The 21,412-nt window shown below is 35.9% G+C and overlaps 1 long non-coding RNA gene across 1 annotated transcript in view; it reads right to left on the reverse strand.

Moving 5' to 3' along the window:
• Positions 1 to 6,829: 6,829 nt before the first annotated feature.
• The window catches only part of LOC107973840 (uncharacterized), a 55,924-nt gene continuing 41,341 nt past the window's right edge, over positions 6,830 to 21,412 (reverse strand). Inside the window, exon 2 of the long non-coding RNA XR_001716328.3 lies at positions 6,830 to 7,005. This is a non-coding gene — a long non-coding RNA (uncharacterized LOC107973840). The remainder of the gene's footprint in view (positions 7,006 to 21,412) is intronic.

The raw sequence follows: 21,412 nt of genomic DNA on the forward strand, positions 1-21,412 counted from the left end.
CTCACTTCCCAAAGTGCCAGGATTATAGACATGAGCCATCTTGCCTGACCCACAATTTTGATTACTAGTCCAAAACAAGCAAACACAAATAAAAAAGGAAAATTACACAGTATTACTGTGACATTTTTGAAGGACACTGAGTGCAGATTCGTTCTTTTCTTACACAAGTTTTCAAATCATCATTCTATAGATCTTAGCACTGCAGCTACTTCATAAATGCTAACAGGACGATAAAATTACTTTAACAATATTTACTAAGTAAGATGGAGTCTCCTACAATATCAGTCTATTCTCCATTTTCAGTCAATATAGTCAACAGGTAAATTCCCTTTTGTCATAAAATTTCTATTTCTATTCTTTCCATCATTAAACCAAGTGGTAATGAAATGACAATTTATAGTCCCTGCTGTCACCAGGAATAATCTAATCCTTGCTGCCCACAGTCTTTATGCAGAAATGACAGAGGCCTTCCTTCCAGCCCCAACTTCCCCCAGAATAAATGGACACTTAGGGATCACCCAGAGCTTGCTGTCAACTCTAACAAGAATTTCCCTGGATAATTATGTAAAGCTCAACAACAGTGTAGCAAATAAAATTAAATATAAATCAGATATATTTATACTTCCACTAATTAAAAGTAACAACTAAGAAAAGTTTATACCACAATCTATGGAGCATTGGTTTCTGTATTAGCAAAAGATGCATAATAAGAACGTAAGAAGAGACTAACAAATTTCACATTGTATGTTTGCTTCTTTCAGTTTGGGACATGTTGATGTATTTTAAAATTTCACACTAGAAGGAATAGTCCTCCTAATTTGTTTATGGACCTCTGCATCACTAGCTGACCTGAAACTGGTAGATCAAACTTCCTGTGGCCCATTGACCTTAGAAAAAAATTATTTAGTAAATATTTATTAACCAACTACTCTCTCACATGCACTATTAAATAAATAAGTGCTGGAAATGATTTATATCACCAGTAGAAATTTAGAAACCACTAATTCGTTTTCTGACTCTTAGCCATTAGACATTCTTCCTCAAAGCCTTCTCTACTCAATGAGATGAAAAGTAGTAATATGTAAGTATTAAAAGTTATTAACATAATGCTTTTAATTTACTCATATTTCATGAATTCTATTTTCAAACACAAAACCTAAGAATATATATATAACACTGCTAAACTTCAAAACAGTAATGTGCCAATTAATACATGTTCCAAAAGTTCTTTTAGTATACCAAATTCTAATACACCTGCATGTTCAGCAGCATGATGATATACACTGGGTGCTCTCTAGTTGTACCGAAAATCTTCTGGTACAAATATGGCTGTAAGCTGAGTTTCCCCAGTCCTCCCCAACCTGTGAATACAAACGGAATCACACTAATAATAAGAACCCAAATTCTATTGGCTCTTGTCGCCACCTAGCAGAACTTCGGCACCTTATAAAAGAATTTCTCAAGTGCTTCTGGAAGTTGAGGTGCTCTCTGAAGTCAGTTGCTCTCTAAAGTCAGGTGAATTCAGGTGTGCTCGTGAATACTCCCACTCTGGCAGGGCATCTCCTATGACTCTCTCCAGCATGCATGTCACCAGATACTACTATCCCATTACCCACATGCACTCTCTGCCAGGAGACACTGCTGGTCTTCTGCCACCAGAGGTGCTAAAGATGTGTGGTGGGATAGAGACACTGCCTGAGCTCTGCCTAATGTTGACTAACATGGACATGACAAACCACTCAAACGTACCAAACTCATGATGTTTCTGTGACTTTGTTCTACAAAATCTTAGATTTTGTTTGCGGTTTAATTTTTACAGGCAACTTGCTCCTCACGGTAACCAGACCTCTATTACTGGTAAGTGGTGCCTGGCTCTTCCTCTCTTCAGTATCTTTGGAGGCTCCTCAGTACCTTTCACAAATATTTTACTTTAGGTGCTGGCCCATGCATCTATTAGATGTATGTACACATATTCAACGCATACTAGTTTCCTCTAGAGAAGGTCTCTTTAATCAAGATTTGGGGTTTATTATTTTGAGAGAGATAATTTTTTGATTACAGCAAGTCATTATATTTCTTCACTAGTTATATAATTTTACCAAAATAATTTAAAGTATGAAATCCTACTCTCACATAGTAAATGAATACCTGAAACCAGGCAAACAGAAACACTTATATTTAATGGTGTCATAAGTGATTTGCAAAATATTTTAATTCATTGGTAACCCTTTGGGCTCTTACTCAAAAGGAAAGAAAAAGAAACTTAGAAATTAATAACATACACAAGAGTTCTGTTTCACCTGATAATTTTTACCTGGCTAAATGCAAGTACAAGAAGTAATTGATAGTAGGTCTCAGGCTGTTTTTCTCTGCTGAGCTCTTTATTTCTATACACTTATTCCCCAACACGCACAGTGGTTTTCTAACTGGTTATCAATCTTAGCAATGGCAGGTAGCCTTTCCATTCTGCTATTGTTTGAATGTGTCCCCCAAAGTTCACGTGTTGGAAACTTAATCCCCAATGCAACAATGTTGGGAAGTGGGTCCCAATAAGAAGTGATTTCGGTCATTATGAGGGCTCTGCCCTCATAAATGGATTAATGTTGTTATTCTGGCAGTCGGTTAGTTATTATGAGAGTGAGTTGGATATAAAAGCAATTTTTGCCCCCTCTTGCCCTCTAGAAATCTATTCCCCTTCCACCTTGCACCAGGGGATGACACAGCAAGAAGACCCTTGCAAGATGTCAGCTCCTCAACCTTGGACTTCCCAGCCTCCAGAACTGTAAGAAATAAATCTCTGTCCTTTATAAATTACTCAGGTATTTTGTTACAGCAGCATAGAATGGACTAAGATGCATACTACAGTTTAAGATCAAGAGTCCTGAAACGTGATACCAATCCTTGCTTTATCCCCTCACTTGTTTCAGCACTCCCTGATTCTGGTGAATATGTCTGGGCTGCTTGTTAGCAAGAAATCCTAATTCCATTGCAAAGCAGAATCTTCACTCCTTCCATTCTCAAAGTCTTGGTTCACGTTTTGAGAGGTGGCATAACACTGCAGTCGAGAGCATGCACCATGGAAACAGATCGCCCAGGCTCCACTCCCGGCTTCCCCACTTATCAGTTGGGCGACCATGGGCAAGTTACTTAAACTCTCTAAACTCCAGTTTTCTCATTATTGGAAGGGGGGTGGTGATAATAATAGAAACTTCCTTAGGGTTGTTGTTAGGATTAAATGAGTAACACCTGTAAAGAAATTAAAACTATTCTGCTGAGGATGTGAGGCAGCAAAGCAAGCAAGGTTTTTTAATAGTATACTAAATACCATTATCTTACCCTAAATTTAAAAGCACTCTCCGGATATGTGGTCAGTGGCTGAGACATTGAGCAAGTATCTCCCTAAACCTCTGTCTCTTTATCTATAAAATGGTACTAATTGAAATAAAAACATGTAATTTACTTGGCAATTACCTAACATGCAGTAAACATTAATATTAGCTCTTATGTCATCTGTAAAAATAATCTGTAATTATGTCTGCTTTACTGGGATATTGTAATAAGATAACATAGGTAAAGTACTAGCATAATGATTTAATATTTATTAACCAAAGGATTAATATATAGTTTTCTTTTTCTCCACACTTGCCTTTTTTTCCTTTTGAGGCAGGGTCTCACTCTGTCACCCAGGCTACAATACAGTGGCATGATCACAACTCACTGAAACCTCAACCTCCCAGGCTCAAGCAATCCTCCCACCTCAGCCTTTCCAGTAGCTGGGACCACAGGCATGTGCCTCCACACCTGGCTAATGTGTAAATTTTTTGTAGAGATGGGGTCTCCCTGTATTGCCCAGGCTGGTCTTAAACTCCTGGGCTCAAGTGATCCTCTTGCCTTGGCCTCCCAAAGTGCTGGGATTACAGGCATGAGCCACCATACCCAGCTTCCACACTTGCCTTTTAAAGACCATAGGATTACTGATCACTTTTTCCTGAATTGCTTTTACTTTTCCTTCCTTTGACAGCTATACCTGGAGGTTTGAGCATTGCAGAGAACCTATGATTATATAAACTCTGTCTATTACCAACACCCTCCACAAACATACCATTGATAAGCAAGTCTTTATTGAATGTGAAGATTTATCAGGGTAATTCTAGTTCAAAAAAGGTAGTCGAGTTTCTGGCAATATAGCTGACCAAGTATTAGGACCAATCCTCCCAACTAATGACTAAAAATGCTGGATAAAATATAAAAACATCTTCAAGAAGGCATCCATATGAAAGCAAAAGAGAAAGCAGTACCTAAGAAAGCAACACTGAATCAGCTATATTCTCAGGGCATTTGCCGAACTCAGTGAACTTGAGCATAGAGTTTTATGCTCTGGAGACAGAAGACACAACTCAGGGACCACCCAAGTTGGAGTATCCTATATTAGAATCCTCAAAAAACAGGGGCCCAAAGGCATACACTCAATGAAAGAGGGCACTAAAATAAACTATCCACTTTCACCCCTGCTGGAAATTGCATGGAAAACTAACAGTCTCAAAACTCGGCAGTGTGTAGAGTGGGGGAAAATTATACCCTAAGAATTTGTAACCAAAAGCTGACCCTCACACAAGTTTGCACAGAAATTCACCTTTTGAAGCAACCTAAAAAAAATTTTTCTAACATGAAGTCAATATTATGCAAAGGGGTCTTAAGCTAGTATATCCCAGGTACCTAACAAAAGCAAATGTAAATCCTTGTAAGAAAAGGATTTTCCTACAAGGATTGTCCCCTTTCATTTCAGGACACAAAATATCTTCATGGATAAAATTTCAAGGAAAACTAAACAACTCAAATGTCAAAATTAGTAATACACAGGAGTCAATGTTATAAGTGAGAACCAGCAGGAAAAAAAAAGATAGCAAAATAGGACCCAAAAAATGTTAGATACTTGAATTATCAGATACAGAGTATTAAAAGGTATGTTTAACATGTTTAATATCAGAAACTTTAAAAAGTAGCAATTGAAATTGAGCACTCAGTTGACAGATTTAAAACAGATAAAACATAGCATAATAGAGAGAATTAGTCACTAGAAGATAAAAAGAAATTATCAAGAATGAAGATCAAGGAGACAAAAGAACTTAAACATTGAAAGGAGCACAGATAAATTGAACTTTATCAAAATTTAAAAACACTTTTTTGTATCAAAGGACATTAGCAAGAAAGGGAACAAGCAACCTACAGAATGGGTGAAATATTTAGAAATCATAATTTGATAAAGGCCTAATATCCAGAATATACAAATAACTCCTACAATTCAATAGAAAAAAAAAAAAGACAAAAAAATTTAAAAACATGCAAATCAGGAGGCTGAGGCTACAGTGAGCCATGATGGTGCCACTGTCCTCCAGCCTGAGTGACAGAGTGTGAGCCCATCTCAGAAACAAAAAAAGGGGGGATGGCGCAAAGGACTTGAATAGACATTTCTTCAAACATATACAAATGGCCAATAAACATATGAAAAATCACTAACTATATTTCCAACAACCAACAACATAAAAAATAAAATGACAATTTGAAAACAAAGTAAGCAGATGCGCAACATCATTAGTCATCAGGGAAATTCAATCAAAAGGACAGTGATATGCCACTTCACATCTACTAGAATGGCTACACATCTACTAGAATGGCTACAGTTTTAAAAAACTGAAAATAACAATGTTAACAAGGATGTGGTGAAATTGGAACCCTCACACATTGCTGGTAGAAATGTAAAATGATGCAGCAGCTATAGAAATATTTGACAGAGGCTGGGCACGGTGGCTCACGCCTGTAATTCCAGCACTTTAGGAGGCCAAGGCGGGCAAATCACCTCAGGTCGGGAGTTCAAGACCAGCCTGACCAACATGGAGAAACCCCGTCTCTACCAAAAATACAAAATTAGTCAGGCATGGTGGCGCATGCCTGTAATCCCAGCTGCTCCAGAGGCTGAGGCAGGAGAATGGCTTGAACCCGGGAGGCGGAGGTTGCTGTGAACCAAGATCACACCATTGCACTCCAGCCTGGGCAACAAGAGCAAAATTCCGTCTCAAAAAAAAAAAAAAAAAAATTTGACAGAACATTTTTCCTCAAAAAGCTAAACATAGAATTATCATATGAACCAGCAATTCCACTCCTAGTTATATACACAAGGGAACTGAAAGCAGGGACTGAAACACATATTTGTAGGGCAATGTTCACTGCAGCATTATTCATAATAGCCAAAAGTTGGAAATAACCCATATATATGTGTGTATATATATATGGACAGAGAGAGAGACAATAATAAAAAGGAATGCATTTTTGATATATGCTACAACATGAATCTTGAAACCATTATACTAAGTAAAATAAGCCAAGCCCAAAAGGACAAATATTGCATGATTCCACTTACATGAAATATCTAAAATAGTTGAATTTATAGAGACAGAAAGTAAATTAAAGATTTCCAGGAGCTGGAAGGAGTGGGTAATGGGAAGTTATTGCATAATGGTTTCAGAGTTTTCATCTAAGAAAAATTTTGGAAATTGTGATGATGGTTGTCCAACATTGTGACTGTAATTAATGCCACTGAATTGTACATCTAAAAATAGTTAAAATAAAAAATTGTGTGTTATATATACTTTAACATAATTTCTAAAAATTAACAATGAAATAGATCAAAAGCCATTAAATTGTACACTTTAAGTGAGTGAATTGTATGGTATGTGATTTATACATTAATAAATTTTTTAATGGAAAGAAAGCTTATATTCATTAAGGTAGTAAGCTAGATTGCAGAAACAGATAAACCCAAAACACAACATTACTCAAACCAAAATAGAAGTTTATTGTTACTCTGTCACATAACAGTCCAAGTTGAGCGTTCCAGGTCTGTGAGTACTTCTCTCCCTGCAGTGGTTCAGTGACTGCAGCTCCCTCCATCCATCTGAAGACTCTGCCATCCTCCGAGCCTGAGGCCTCCATATTGTCTGTATTCAGCTAACATTAGGGGAAAGAGCATAAAGGGGACACATTACTTCCTAAAAGCCTTGGCCTGAAAATGTTCATGCACATGGCCACACAAAGATGTAAGGAAGGCTGGAAAATGTAGGCTTTAAATGCACTTAAAAGATTATGATATTAGAGTAAGACAGGCTAACATATGTCTAAACAGAGTTCCAAAACATAAGAAAGGAGTGAGAAGGAGGTGGCAGCAATAGTTGAGGAGATTATGACTAAGAACTTTCCACAACTGATGAGAAAAAATAACCCATAGATTCAAGATTTCTACAAATCCCAAATAGGAAAAATAAAGAGAAATTCACACCTAAGTACATCATAGTAAAATCACAGAACCTAAAGACAAAGATATACTAAAAGCAGCCGGAGAAAAAAAGATAGATTACCTTAAAGACAGTGAGACTGACAGCTGACTTCACCAATAACAATGTAATCAAGAATGGAGTAGAATAACATATGCTGAGAAAATAATTATTAACTTGGTAATCTATATACAGTAAATTATACTTTTTAAGAGAACAAATTAAGAAGACATTTTTATGACAAATAAAGACGGAAAACATCTGCCATTAGCACACCCTCACTAAAGATGTTTGCAAAGGAATAAAGAGAAAAAAAAGCAGTAAATATTTAAAAAGTTAACTACATAAAACAAAATATTATGCGGGGTTAAAAAACACGATAGAATGAAAATACATAACAACAATAGCACACAAGGCATAATTGAATTTAAAGTGTTCTAAGTCTTATATTATTGGGGAGACCATAAAGCAACTAATGAATTAAGCATGCAAGCTAAAATTTTTTATACCACTGAAACACAGAAACAAAAGGTACAGCTTCCAAACTAGCAGAGAAAAAAAATAGAATATGAAAAAATATAATTAATTCAGAAAAGGACAAGGAAGAAGAAAATAAGTGGTATAGAAAATGTGGAAAAAATATAAAACATAGAAGGCAGTAAAAACAAATCTAAATATGTCTACAATTATAATAAATATAAATAGACTAACTGCTTCAGTTGAAAGACAAAGTCAAGCCATTTTTTTTAAATCTTGCTTTATTCTGTTTATAAGAGACAAGTGTAAAGCTTAAGAATACAGGAAGATTGAAGATATTAAAGTAAAAATGTAGACAAGAATGTATGAAGCAAATACTAAACAAAAGAAACCTGCCAGTTCCAGTAGACAAATGTATTTATAGACAAATAAATATTATTGAACACAAAGACAACCATGACCTAATTATTAAAATTTTAATCATCCGGGAGATATTAATTACATATTCATATATGTAATTATTCCTAATTACAGCCCCAAAATATATAAAGTAAAATTGACAGAACCACATGGAGAAACTGACATATTGAGAGATTTCAACACACTTTCAGAAACTGACTACTGAAACAAGGCATAAATACTAGTAGTTTTATAGAAGATTCAAACAACACAATAAATAAATGTAAACTAATGGGTATATATGAAACTGTCCTCAATGACTCAACACTGCTTTTTTCTTCTTTTTTTCTTTTTTATTTATTTATTATTTTTTTTGGTAGAGTCTCACTCTGTCACCCAGGCTGGAGTGCAGTGGCACGGTTCAAGCGATTCTCCTGCCTCAGCCTGCCAAGTAGCTGCGATTACAAGCACATGCCATCATGCCTGGCTATTTTTTTTGTACTTTTGTAGAGATAGGGTTTCACCATGTTGGGCAAGGTGGTCTTGAACTCCAGACCTCAAGTGATCTGCCTGCCTCAGCCTCCCAAAGTGCTATGATCACAGGCGTTAGCTACCACACCAGGCCTTCAATGACTCAAAATAAACATTTTTCCCAAGCATTCATGGAATATTTTAATCAAATGTTAAACTATAAAGCAGCTTCCAAAAATTAAAATATATGTATAAATATATATCTATATATTATAGCTTATAATATATATCTTATAAGATATATATTAATTATATAATTATATAAGATATATTATATATCTTATAAGATATAATATATTATATATAAATATGTATATAGTATCACACACAGACTGGGTTTCTGAAAAGATAAATAGTATCATACAGATCAAGCTCTCTGACCACAATGGATTTGCAACCCAAAAAAATACATAATTAGAAAAATCCCTATATGTTTGGAAATTTTAAAATGTCCTTCTAAATTACTTAAGGATCAAAGAAGATACCATAATGAACATCAGGAAACATTCAGACCTGATAACAAATAAAATATTACATATCAAAACTTACATTATAAGTGAAAGAAAGAAGCTAAAGGAAACTTAGAGGAAAATGTATAGCTTTAAATGTTCAAAGTATAAAAAAAGAAAATCTAATAAGTAATGAAAACTATATACATCTTAAGAAGTTAGTATAGGAAGAGCAGAATAAACCCAAAGAAAAGAGAAGGAAGGAAATAATAGAAATAAAAATTAATGGATAGGAAATAAAATATTTAATAGTCAAAAGTTGGTTCTCTGAAAAAGCTAGTAAAATTTACAAACTTCTTATAATAAGAAACAAGAGAGATGACCCAAAAATTAAAATTAAAATAGTATGGTTATGAAATGATAATATTACATAAATGTATGACATTAAAAGGGGGCATAAATTCTAATGCTAGAGACATAAGATAATTAGGAGATGTATGAGCATTATTCCAATAAACTTGAAAATGTAGCTGAAATGATTCCTATAAAATAGAATTTATTTAAACTGACTCAAGAAGAAAGCAAAAACTGAATGGTCCTATAACTCCTAAAGGAATTTAGTCATTAGTTTAAAATCTTTCCCTAAATGAAGGATGAGGTCCAGGAGAGTTTATTGATAACAACCATTCAAGAAACAATTTCAATTTTACGCAAACTGTATCAGATTATGGCAAAAAAAAAAAAAGATACTACTCAACGCATTTTCTAAAGCTAGTATAACCTCGATACCAAAATTCAACACTGACATTCAAAAGGAGGAATTTGCAGACCAATCTTACTCATGAACATAAATGCAAAAATCCCAGATAAAACACTAACGAACTGAATCCCTCAAAGTATTAAAATTACACACAGACACACACACACACACGCACGCACTATGGCCAAATGGGTTTATTCGGAAATCAAAGTGAATTAAAGAAGAAAAAAATATAACTGACTACATTAACTATTGAAAGAAAATCATATGACTATCTCAACAAATGCATAAAAAGCATTTGATAAAACTCCAACAATCCTTTATAGTAAAAATTTATAGTAAACTGTGAATTAAAGTGAACTTCCTTACTCTGATACTAGACATCTACCCAAAAATTTGCAGCAAACATCATATTCAATTTTGAAATTTTGAAAGCATTCCATTTAAATATCATAAGTAAGTTTCTGTACTATCTCTATCTACTTCGACGCAAGGTTATGCTGGATACTCAATACAGTACAAGAAAGCAAGGAAAAAAATAAAAGGTCTAAGGATTCAGAATGAAAGAACAAATCTGTCATTATTCAAAATTGATATGATTTTCCATAAAGATAAATTATTAAAATTAAAAGTTAAATAAATATGCTAAAATAAAATCATTATTCAAAATTGATTGTATTTCTAGGCATCCATAATAAGCAGAAAAAATTTAAAAGACATTTATTATAGCATCAAAAATATGATGTGCTTAGGAATAAATCTACCAAAGATACACAAGACTTTAGGGAGAAAAGTACAAAACATTATTGAAAGATATTAAAGAAGACTTTAATTAATGAAGAGATATACAATGTAATAGGTATTTTTCAAGAAGGCACGGGAGCACAGAACCTTAGACCAATGGAGCAGCATAAAAAGTCCAGAAACAACCCCACACATAATTGCCATTTAACATATGACAGAGGTGCTGTTGAAGGTCAGTTGGAAAAAAATGCATTAAAAAAATAGTGCTGGAACAATTTGTTTCAATATAAAAAAATTAAATTGACTCCTACCTCATGCAAAAAACAAAAATCAGTTCCCGGTAAATTAAAGACCTAAATGTGAAAGGCAAGAATGTAAAACTTTTGGAAGACGATATAGTAGAACACCTTTATGATTTCAAACTAAGATAGCTCTTAAACCAGACATAAAAGATTTGTTATAAAGGAAATTATTGACTACATTAAAATCAATGTCTTCTGTTTATCAAAAAGCATTATAAATGGTGAAGGGACAAGCTCAAACTGAGAGATGATTGCTACATGCTAACAAAGTATTAAAATGCAAAAAATATTTTAAATGTTTGCAAATCAGTAGGAATGACAAACAACCAAGCAGAAAAATGCGGCATAAGTAGTCCATAAACACAAGAAAAGATGTTCAAACTCATGGCAAATCAGGGAAATTATAACCTCAAAAGACCATTCGAAAATTGCCAGACGTAAGAAGTGTGATGAAATTAACTGTTTATGAGGTTGAGGAGCAATGAGAATGCTCATACCCTGCTAGTGAGAATGTAAATTTGTACAGCACTTTTGGAAAACAGCATGACATTACCGAGTAAAATTAAATGTGCGTATTCAGGTACTCTATGATTCAATGTTCCCACTCCTAAGTATATATCCTAGAGAAATCCTGTATATGTGTACCAGGAGACATGTAGAAGACAGTGTATAACAGTATTGTTTACAATGCAGAAAACTGGAAAAAACCTAAATGCATTCAACAGACTGGATCAATAAGCTGTGGTATATTTTCATAATAAAATATCATTGAGCCATAAAAATTAGTGAGCTACAGCTACAATCATCAGCATGGATGGATCTCAAAAATAAAATGTTAAATTAAAAGAAACAAGTCGCAGAAGAATATGTACAGTATGCTTTTATTTATGTCAAGTTCAGAAACAATCCAAACTAAACAATGCAATTTTTAGGGGCATAAATAGGTAGTAATGAGCATAAAGAAAAGTTAGGAAGGGATTAGCAAAGTTCAGAATCGTGGATAGTTTCAGGGAAGGAGAGGGACACATTCACTTCTGGAATATGGTACCTGTAAAGTGTTATTTCTCAACCTGGATACTGGATCTAAAGTAATCCCTTTTCTTTTTCTTAAACTGAATGCATATATCTTTATACATTCTTCTGTATGCCTGCTCTGTTTTATAGTAAAAAAAAGTTGTATAACATTTGCCTATAAAATATGTTTTATAACATTTGTCTGAATTTTCCAGACAAAATTTTTTTCTGAATTACAAGAATAATTATTTCAGTTTCCTCTTCTGGGGCTTGAAAAAGAGAGTCACAGAACTTGAAGTGTTCCCTATTACAAAATTCAAATAAGTACTTGTATGCACAATCCTTGTTTATTTAGCAATAGGTTTTAATTAGGTTCTCAGAGTCACTCAAAGTATACTCGAAAATTATATCATAGCCCTTTTATTCTTAATTGCATTCATGCTATCCAAGAAATAACACTGTAGAGCAGTGCTGTCCAATAGAAATATATCATAAGCCAACTATGTAATTTATTCTTTCTAGTAGCCACATTTCAACATCTGATCAATTTTTTTTCTAACTATTAATGAAATATTTTACATTCTTTTCCCTACTCAATTTTCAAAATTCAGTGTGTATTTTACACTTACAGCACATCTCGATCCGGACTAGCCATATTTCAAGTTCTCAACAGCCACATAAGGCTGGTGACTACCATACTGGACAGCACAGCCTTATAGTCTCCAGATAAATAATGATCCCCTTAGCTTCAACTTTAGAAGTTAGCAGGAGAGAACCACCCACCAAGCCTCGGGGTCTATTAGGCCTCCAAACTACAAGAAAGATTTCTAATTTTAGCATGAAGTAGAGGTAGGTACCTTATTCACACAGAACAATAGAACTGCTCATTTTTATCACATCTTTTCTCTTTATATCCCTGAATTTCCTCTGAATTAGGCCTAACAGGAACTTCTTGTAAACGGGAAATAATAATGCTTTGGAGTTCTTAAACCCATTTTCCTCAGGAATCTAAAAAATTTTAAGAATACTGGTTCATTAATCAACAGACTAACAACAGTCTAGACATACTCTGCCATTTAAATTTATGTATATTTAGAAAAATCAAGCCTTAGAAGAGAATGGCTAACATCCCATCTAGAAACAGAAACTGAACCAAGGTCTAAGATTCGGAGCTCCCCTGAGCCGACACCCTGAGCACACATATATGTTCCTTTGGGTTATTAGATTTTCTTTTGGTTCCAATCATTCACAGTTAATTCCTTATATTATTTCATATTTCACCTACTCTACTTCATTTCAATATTCTCCCACCCCTTAGTTGTCTGAAGGAACCAAATTTAATATGCTGAGTCTTGGCCTTAAATACTTAGTAATGTTTCCAAGAGGAAATATACAATTGCCAAAAGGTTTTGTTTCTTTATTTTTTAAAGACCAGTTATTAAAATTTCTGTAGAACGACTTTTGTAGCAATAAAAGCCAAATATTGACTAATTACCAGAGAACTAGAGAATGAGATCATCAATATTTATGGGATTTTTTCTTCTGATTCATTTTCAGTATTTTGCATAAGAAACCTGAGTTTTCTTAGTCAGTGTTGTTTAGTAAGTGTATTCATTTTCCAGTAGTAAGTACATAAAGGTGCCACTAATGAGAACCAAGCATTGACTTCCTGGGATTCATTTGAATGCTTATATACACACCATTTTTCCAATCTTTCCCAATTTTTTAAACTGTATTTTCTCCACAGCAGTACAAAGTATTATTTAACTAACCTCCAACACATTGGTTTTCTGGCTTTCAGATTTCATAACCAATAGAAAAATAAATGTTTTAATTAAGGAACTGGCATAACATTGCCAATTTCTTATTTTGCCAATTACAGTTATAAAATAATAATTAAACTCTACAACTTATTTTATTACCATCATTTCCTTCAAGCAGTGGTTCTCAAACTAGCATGTGTCAGAATCACCTGGAGGGCTTGTTAAGGCACAGATGGCTGGGGCCCACCTGCAGAGCTTCTGATTCTGTGAGTCTCAGAGCCCAAGTATGTGCATTTCCAACAAGTTCCCACGTGACGCTGCTGCCACTGCTCTTTGGAACCACACTTTGAAAACCACTGCATTAAAGAGAGGACATTTCAGGAGCAAAAAGGAAGACAAGAGGCAATCTCAGAATAAAAAAAAAATCAATTAAATTAAGTAAATTTAGCTTTATTTTTTCTACTTCTCCCAGGTCAGTTTCACAAACAGTAACAATGTCTCTGAAGTAACATTTAGAAACTTTCTGATAACTAGCCTTAGCCAGCCAGCCACATGTAGTTATTGAGCACTCCAAATATGACTAGTCCAAATGGAGATTTGCTCTAAGTGCAAAATACACACTAGATTTTAAAGATTTACTACAAAGGGCATGGTGGCTCAGGCCTATAATCCCAGCACTTCAGGAAGCTAAGGCAGGAGGATTGCTTGAGCCCAAGAGTTTGAGACCAGTCTGGGCAACACAGTGAGACCCCATCCCTACAAAAGATTCTGAAAATTAGCCATGCGCGGTGGAGTATGCCTGCAGTCCCAGCTACTGGGGAGGTCAAGGCGGGAGGATCATTTGAGCCCAGGGCATCAAAGGTGCAATGAGCTCGGATCACGCTACTGCACTCCAGCCTGAGCCATAGAATGAGACCCTGTCTCAATCAGAAAAAAAAAAAGACTCATTACCAAAAAAAGAGAATATATTTCACTAATAATTTTTATACTGATTAGATGTGGAAATAACATTTTATGTATTCAGAGTTAAAGAAAAGATATTAGAAAAAAAAAATTTTTTTTGAGACAAGGTCTCATTCTGTTGCCCAGGCTGGCGTGCAGTGGTGCGATCTCGGCTCACTGCAACCTCCACACCCAGGGCTCAAGCCATCCTCCCATCTCAGCCTCCCAAGTAGCTGGGACCACAGGTGCATGCCACCAAGCTCAGCTAATTTTTTGTATTTTGGGTAGAGACAGGGTTTCACCATGTTGCCCAGGCTAGTCTGGAACTCCTGAGCTCTGGCAATCTGCCCACCTCAGCCTCCCAAAGTGCTGTAAAGGCGTGAGCCATGGCAGCCAACCAGAAAACTGTTAACTGCTTTGGGAGGTCAAGGTGGGTGGATCACCTGAGGTCAGGAGTTCGAGACCAGCCTGACCAACATGGAGAAACCCTGTCTCTACTAAAAATACAAAAAAATCAGCCAGGCATGGTGGCGCATGCCTGTAATCCCAGCTACTCAGAGGCTGAGACAGGAGAATCGCTTGAACCCGGGAGGCGGAGGTTGCAGCGAGCCTAGAGTGCACCATTACACTCCAGCCCGGGCAACAAGAGTAAAACTCTGTCTCAAAAAAAAAAAGGAAAAATAAAGAAAACTGTTAATTGCATATGTAGCTCTTATAATTCCATCAGGCAGCATTGCTCTAGAGCAATGGCTCTCAGTGTAGTCTCTAGACCAGCAGCATCAATATCACCTGGGAACATATGAGAAACACAAATCCCACCCCAAACCTATTGAATCAGAATCTCTATGGATAGGGATCAGCAGTCTACATTTTAACAAGCCCTTCAAGAGATTCTGATGCATGGTAAAGTATAAGAACCACTGCTAGAACAGTGCTTATCAAACTTTAATGTGCATACAAATCACCTGGGGATCTTTAACAATTCAGATTCTAGTTCAGTAGGAACTCAAGATTCTGCAGCTATAACAAATGCCACATAATACTGGATACTGGTGGTTCTGATCATTCTTTAAGTGACAGGGACCTACTTGTAACATTTACTCCTTATTGAGCACTCTAACCAATATCCAAAACAAACAAATCAGCACACATCCCTAAACTCCAAAGGATTCCCACCTCAAGATTCCAGTTAGGCTGCTCTAAGGGAGAGGAATTGTGATTCACTGACAGAAGGAATTTTGTCAAGACTCTGAGAGATATAAATTCTTCCATTTAATTGTTTGCATTATCAGAAAACCTGCCATGCTCATCTAATAAGAAAGCATGTGTTCGTATTCCTATTTTCTCCAGTAGGTTAATGGTGATTCAATATATTTAGAGCTGGAAGCTACTTCTACAAGCCTGGAACATTTGAATGAAAAATGGGCACTCTGGCTGCATCTCCCTTGGCAAAGTGATCCATTTAATCAGCACTGTTGTTTATATCTAGAGAGTGGGTTTTAATCTGAGTTACTATCTGCTGGCTTTAACTCAGAAAAGGTAAGTAGGATAAGAAAAGAAAAGAAAAGGAAACTCTTCTCTTGAGCTGCACTGAGTTCATTTTTTGTTTATCCTTCATGACAAGAGCCATGTAACAAGAGACAGAGGCAGACTTTCTCAAATTCTGCTTGATTCCAAGGAAACTCCACCATACATCTGAGAAGCAGCTGCTCCCATATTTGAGAGTGGTGTTATTTTTTCTGCTTTCCCCCCATTCTCATTTTCCCATTATATTTTCTCCACAACGTCTATAGTAGACAAATATAGAAAAACAGACATTATTTACAAGCATCTGGAGAAAAAAAATTTTATAATTCAACTGAAATGATAGAAAGTGACTAATAATTGTTTAGCTTTTATCATGTTTTTTATGTCATGTTTTTTAATAAACCAGAGGGGAAATCTAGGAAGTTAGGAAACATGTCTTCTATAAAACTTCTTTAAATTATAGAAAGCTTCATTTTTTAAAACCAAAGTCCATCTCTTTTATTGTTTATTAACCACTTTATTGTTAAGTATAAGAAGAAAAAACACAAAATTAAATGGGTGAGTTGGGTTTTTAAGGTAAATGTGATTTATTACCCTTCTCTGTCAGTTTTGATGAAAAACCTATATGTGGTACATAATTCATGCTAGGTACAAGAATTTGCTATAAAATAAAGTTTTGGTCTATATACATATGCATACATTTTTTTTCAACATTTATTCATTGAGTTAAAGGCAACAATTAAATTCTACTTATAAAATCCTTAGTCATGAGAAGTCAGTCCATTTTGTGCCTAGACCTTATGGCCATTTCAAGAGCCATATAATGCCAGGCCAATAAAATTAAAAACTTGTTACTGAGATCTGTGAAGATTGCTCCTATGTTGCTATAAATATAAAACAATCATTTATTGTTTAGACACAGAAAGTGAAAATAAGTTCTATAAATCATTGGGTTAGCTACCATATGGTAAAAGCTTAAATTCAATATTCATTGTACTTGAAAACAGGCAATATGTGTCTTTTGCATGAGTTTAGATAGTGATGTGTGATCATAGTGGGGTAAGTGTTTCTGGCAATTGAATTTTCCAGGAAAGGGAAAATGCTTTGTGGGGTCAATTGAGGAATGTATAAGGTATCCTGAAGAGCCGGGACATTTAACAGGCCATCTCTTGGGGTAGGACACTCAGGGTCCCCCTGGTCACACAGATCACTGGAACGAATTGCTGTTACACAGACCTGGTGTTGAATCCCAGATATCCTTAGTTACGAGCATGTTGACTTTGAGCGAGTCACTTAACCTCTTGGTATTCCAATTTCCTCAATTCAAGTTGACCATGAGTGAATAGCCATGTTTTTCCCAGAAATTTCTAGATAAACCATTTTCTTCCTCAGACTCCAGAGCCCTGTGAATTTTAGATCCTTTTAAAACTTGGGAGGAAAACAGCTACTTTCTGTTGGTGTTGAATGTATTATAAATAATATGTGTAGAGTCCCTGGAACACAGTTAGTGCCCACTAACCGTGCTGCGCAAATGTTCAGGAAGACAGGAGGAAGGCAATCCAGGAGAACTGACAGAGTTCTCCTTGCTTCTCTTCCCACTCCGTCCTACGTAGTGACTCTGAGCCTTTGAACTCCGGCTGCTGAAAAATGGGAGAGATACTTATTTTCTTTGATTAAACCACTGAAGGTCTGTGTAATTTTTTGAATGCCATGGGATTTTCAATTCACTCAAAAACCAGTGCTTATGCTGCTATGTTTTCATTACACATTTTCCTTACCTTCCCCAAATCCTAGCTTTATCCACTCTTTCATTTATTTGTGTTTACTCACCAAATCTTTAACACTACTGTGTTAGATTTTAATGCGAGAGGAATTTTTTACACCTGCATTTCTCTAACTTCCCATATCTGAGGAAGCACCTGAAATACAGAGCTCAAGACCAGCACCACTTAGCTAAAAGTCTGGTCAAAAGATGACATTGATGATAATTGTAAATGAACTGACTATAGGGTCCAAAAGATTCCATGTTGCATTCAGAGTAAAATGCAACATGGCTTTTTGTGTGGCTCCTGCTGACCTCTCTAGGAACACCTCCCCCCACTCTGCACCAACTATTTTAGAGAGCTCAAGCATCTCTTCCTCCCAGAAACATTCCTAAAGTCCTAGCCTCCTCCCCATCTCCACTGTATCTATCACAAGGTACTCTAATTTTCTGCTGAACTGATCGCTCCTCCTAGAGGCCAGTGGTTCTCAAGCTTTATGGAGAATCAGATTTAGTGGGTCTGGGGTAAGGCAAGAGAATTTGCAATTCTAACAAGTTTCCAGGGATGCCAATGCTGCTGGATAGAGATCACACCTTAAGAATATCTGCTCTAACCTATCAGTTCTAACAGGAAAAAAATCCCAATTTACTTTATTTTGTATCCCTGATACCTAACACAGTATGGCATACAGTAGACAGTCAAACGACATTTGTTGAATAGAAATAATGTATGAACTAGTGAATCCCTTGTTATTTTGTGTTGAATGGAATGACAAATTGGTCTCCAAGTGTAAGAACCCAAGACACTCCTCCATCAGTATTAAGTTCCCTCTTATAATAAGTAGAGGGAAAGTGCTCCTCTCCTGGCCTCTGAGCTCCAGCATACTATCTGGTGCTGCTGAAAGTACAACTTGAAAATGCAATTTATTTTAGACAGGTTCTCACTCTGTTGCCCAGCCTGCAATGCAGTGATGCAATCATAGCTCACTGCAGCCTCAAACTCCTGGACTCAAGCGATCTTCCTTCCTCAGCCACCCAAGCAGCTGGGACTACAGGCACATACCACCACACCTGGCTACAATAATTTTTGCATTTTTTGTAGAGATGGGAGTCTGATCTAAATTTTATTTTTAATACATAAAATTATGAAAGGCTTGATTTGGCTGAAGACAAAAATGTAAACAAACCTTCTCTATGGTTAAATATTCCTTCTTTAATAGTATTCATATGCAAATAAGTAAAAGAAGACAAGATACTGGCATTAGAAATATGTCTTGAAGGCCACTAAGTTTATTTCAAAAAAAGTATGAAGTGCTCTTTCCCAAGATCAATACCTTAAATCAAGTTGACCAAATTTATTTGATAATCTGAGAGTTTTGTTTAAAGTACAGATACCCAGGACCCTCCTGTGGAGAGTCTAAATTTCAACAGCATATAATGGGGCCCCCAGAAATCAGTCTTTTTTAACAAGTTTCAGGTGGGGCCCACATAGTGATTGCTTTAAGCTGCCCATCAATTAACTAACTAATTAACAGTCAGCTAGTACTGAGAACCACTGCAGGAACTCACGTAAAAATTTTCTCATGAAACTATTTTTGGCCTAATATTTTTCACCTGGAACAGGTTAGGTCATGGTGCAAAAAGCCAGATTCTCAATCTGGAATGTTACTTTCTTGCCCTTTGGTTTCCTGGAGGGAATAAATGTGTAAGGCATTTCTACCACAGATCAAGTTTTGCGTCATGACACAATGGGGCATGAGCCACTCCAACAATAACAATAGAACCATTAGTCAAAAGACCTCAGGAAAAAGGGAAACCTGTCACAGGATGACGACAATTACCCAATTATTCTGAACATAAAAAGTAAACCTTTAATATTTGTCTTATGGCATCAGAACTATGGCATGATCTGGAGAAGTAATTAGCATATTGGAATTTTATGCTGGTACAATGTCAGGGTAAAATAAAGGTGGGCTCTGGAATGTACGGTGGGGAGGGTGGAACTAGAAACGGTCTTGCATTTGAGTACAAATATGGTGGTATCAACAATTAACTTTCCGCTAAAAAATAGTTTTCCTGTTTATACGTATGTACTGGTAGAAAAAAATTTGATGTTGTTAGATATTATGTTTGGAATAGAACTTCCTTTGAGATAAGGTTATTTAAGATGATAATTTTAATTCAGAAAGTGAAATGTTCTATCTTTTTAAAAATCAGATTATCTTGAAATCATACGTGCTTTCCTACCTCACTTCACTCACTTGCCTTCACGTTAAATCTCAAGAATAAAATCCAAGCATTTCAGCAAATCACTCTACATTGACCTCTGCCCAAAGATCTAGAGGAGGCCAGTCAGGCTTCGAAAGGACTGAGGTACTTCGGTTCATTAAATTGTTTAATATGAGCACTAATTTTTACAATCGTGTAATAAAAGTAGGTGTTTTCCAAAATGAACCGTAGACAAAGATAGAAAAGAACATATGCTTCTAGGACACACACCCATGAGGACTTTACAGCTAAGAAGTCGTTATTTTGCTTAAAATTAGTGTTGCAAAGTGCCATTCATTGTTAGCATAGCACCAGCACATAGGAGTCACCAGATGAATGTTTGATGACATTAGTTTTCTTTTATAACTGCCCATGTCTTTCATTAAACAATGACCATCAAAGAAATTATTTCTTACAAAAGAACAACTTGAGGAATGAGAGGCTGCAAATGTACAAACTACAGTTCACTGCGTTTTTAATAAGAATTTTGAGCACAATAAAGATTTTATATCCAAATATATTATGAAAAAATGAATGCTAATGCTATGTTAAAAGGTTACCACACTAGGTTTATTTGCCTCTTTCTTCTTTTCTCATATCCTAAGTCATAGGCTTTAAAACAAAATCAGGTCTGAGATTCATGTAATCGTCCCCATTTTAGTGTCTGTGCCGTCTTTGGGCATCACTTGGTCCTGTCCGCCAGTGATCATGAAGGGAGCCTGGTCTGCACTGGCTAGGAAGGGAGGCATTGCAGCAGGCTCTGCCTCGGTCCACGCTTCACTCCCACCCGATCTCCCACTGACTCAGCTCATCTTCAACATCTTGTGTGGAAGATAAAATCATTGTGATGTACAGAAAAATCTACACCGAAAACAGGAATAAGAACAACCTCCCTCTCTCCTATCACCTGAATTCACATGGCTACTTAAAGTTAGTAAATTCAATAAAATTAGAGTTTAGTTCCTCAGTTGCAGTAGCCACACTTCCAGTACTCAATAGCTGTCTGTGCCTAGTGGCTATCATATTCATTATTGCAGGGATAGGAAGGTCTATTGGACAGCGCTAGTCTCCAGAGGGCCAGCTAAGGAGGGGAATAACGGTCCCCTAACCACTTGACATGTTAGCCAAGGAGGAGGAAAGAAAGAG

The sequence above is a fragment of the Pan troglodytes genome, chromosome 13 (genome assembly GCF_028858775.2).
Source record: "Pan troglodytes isolate AG18354 chromosome 13, NHGRI_mPanTro3-v2.0_pri, whole genome shotgun sequence".
Classification (NCBI taxonomy): Eukaryota; Metazoa; Chordata; class Mammalia; order Primates; family Hominidae; genus Pan; species Pan troglodytes.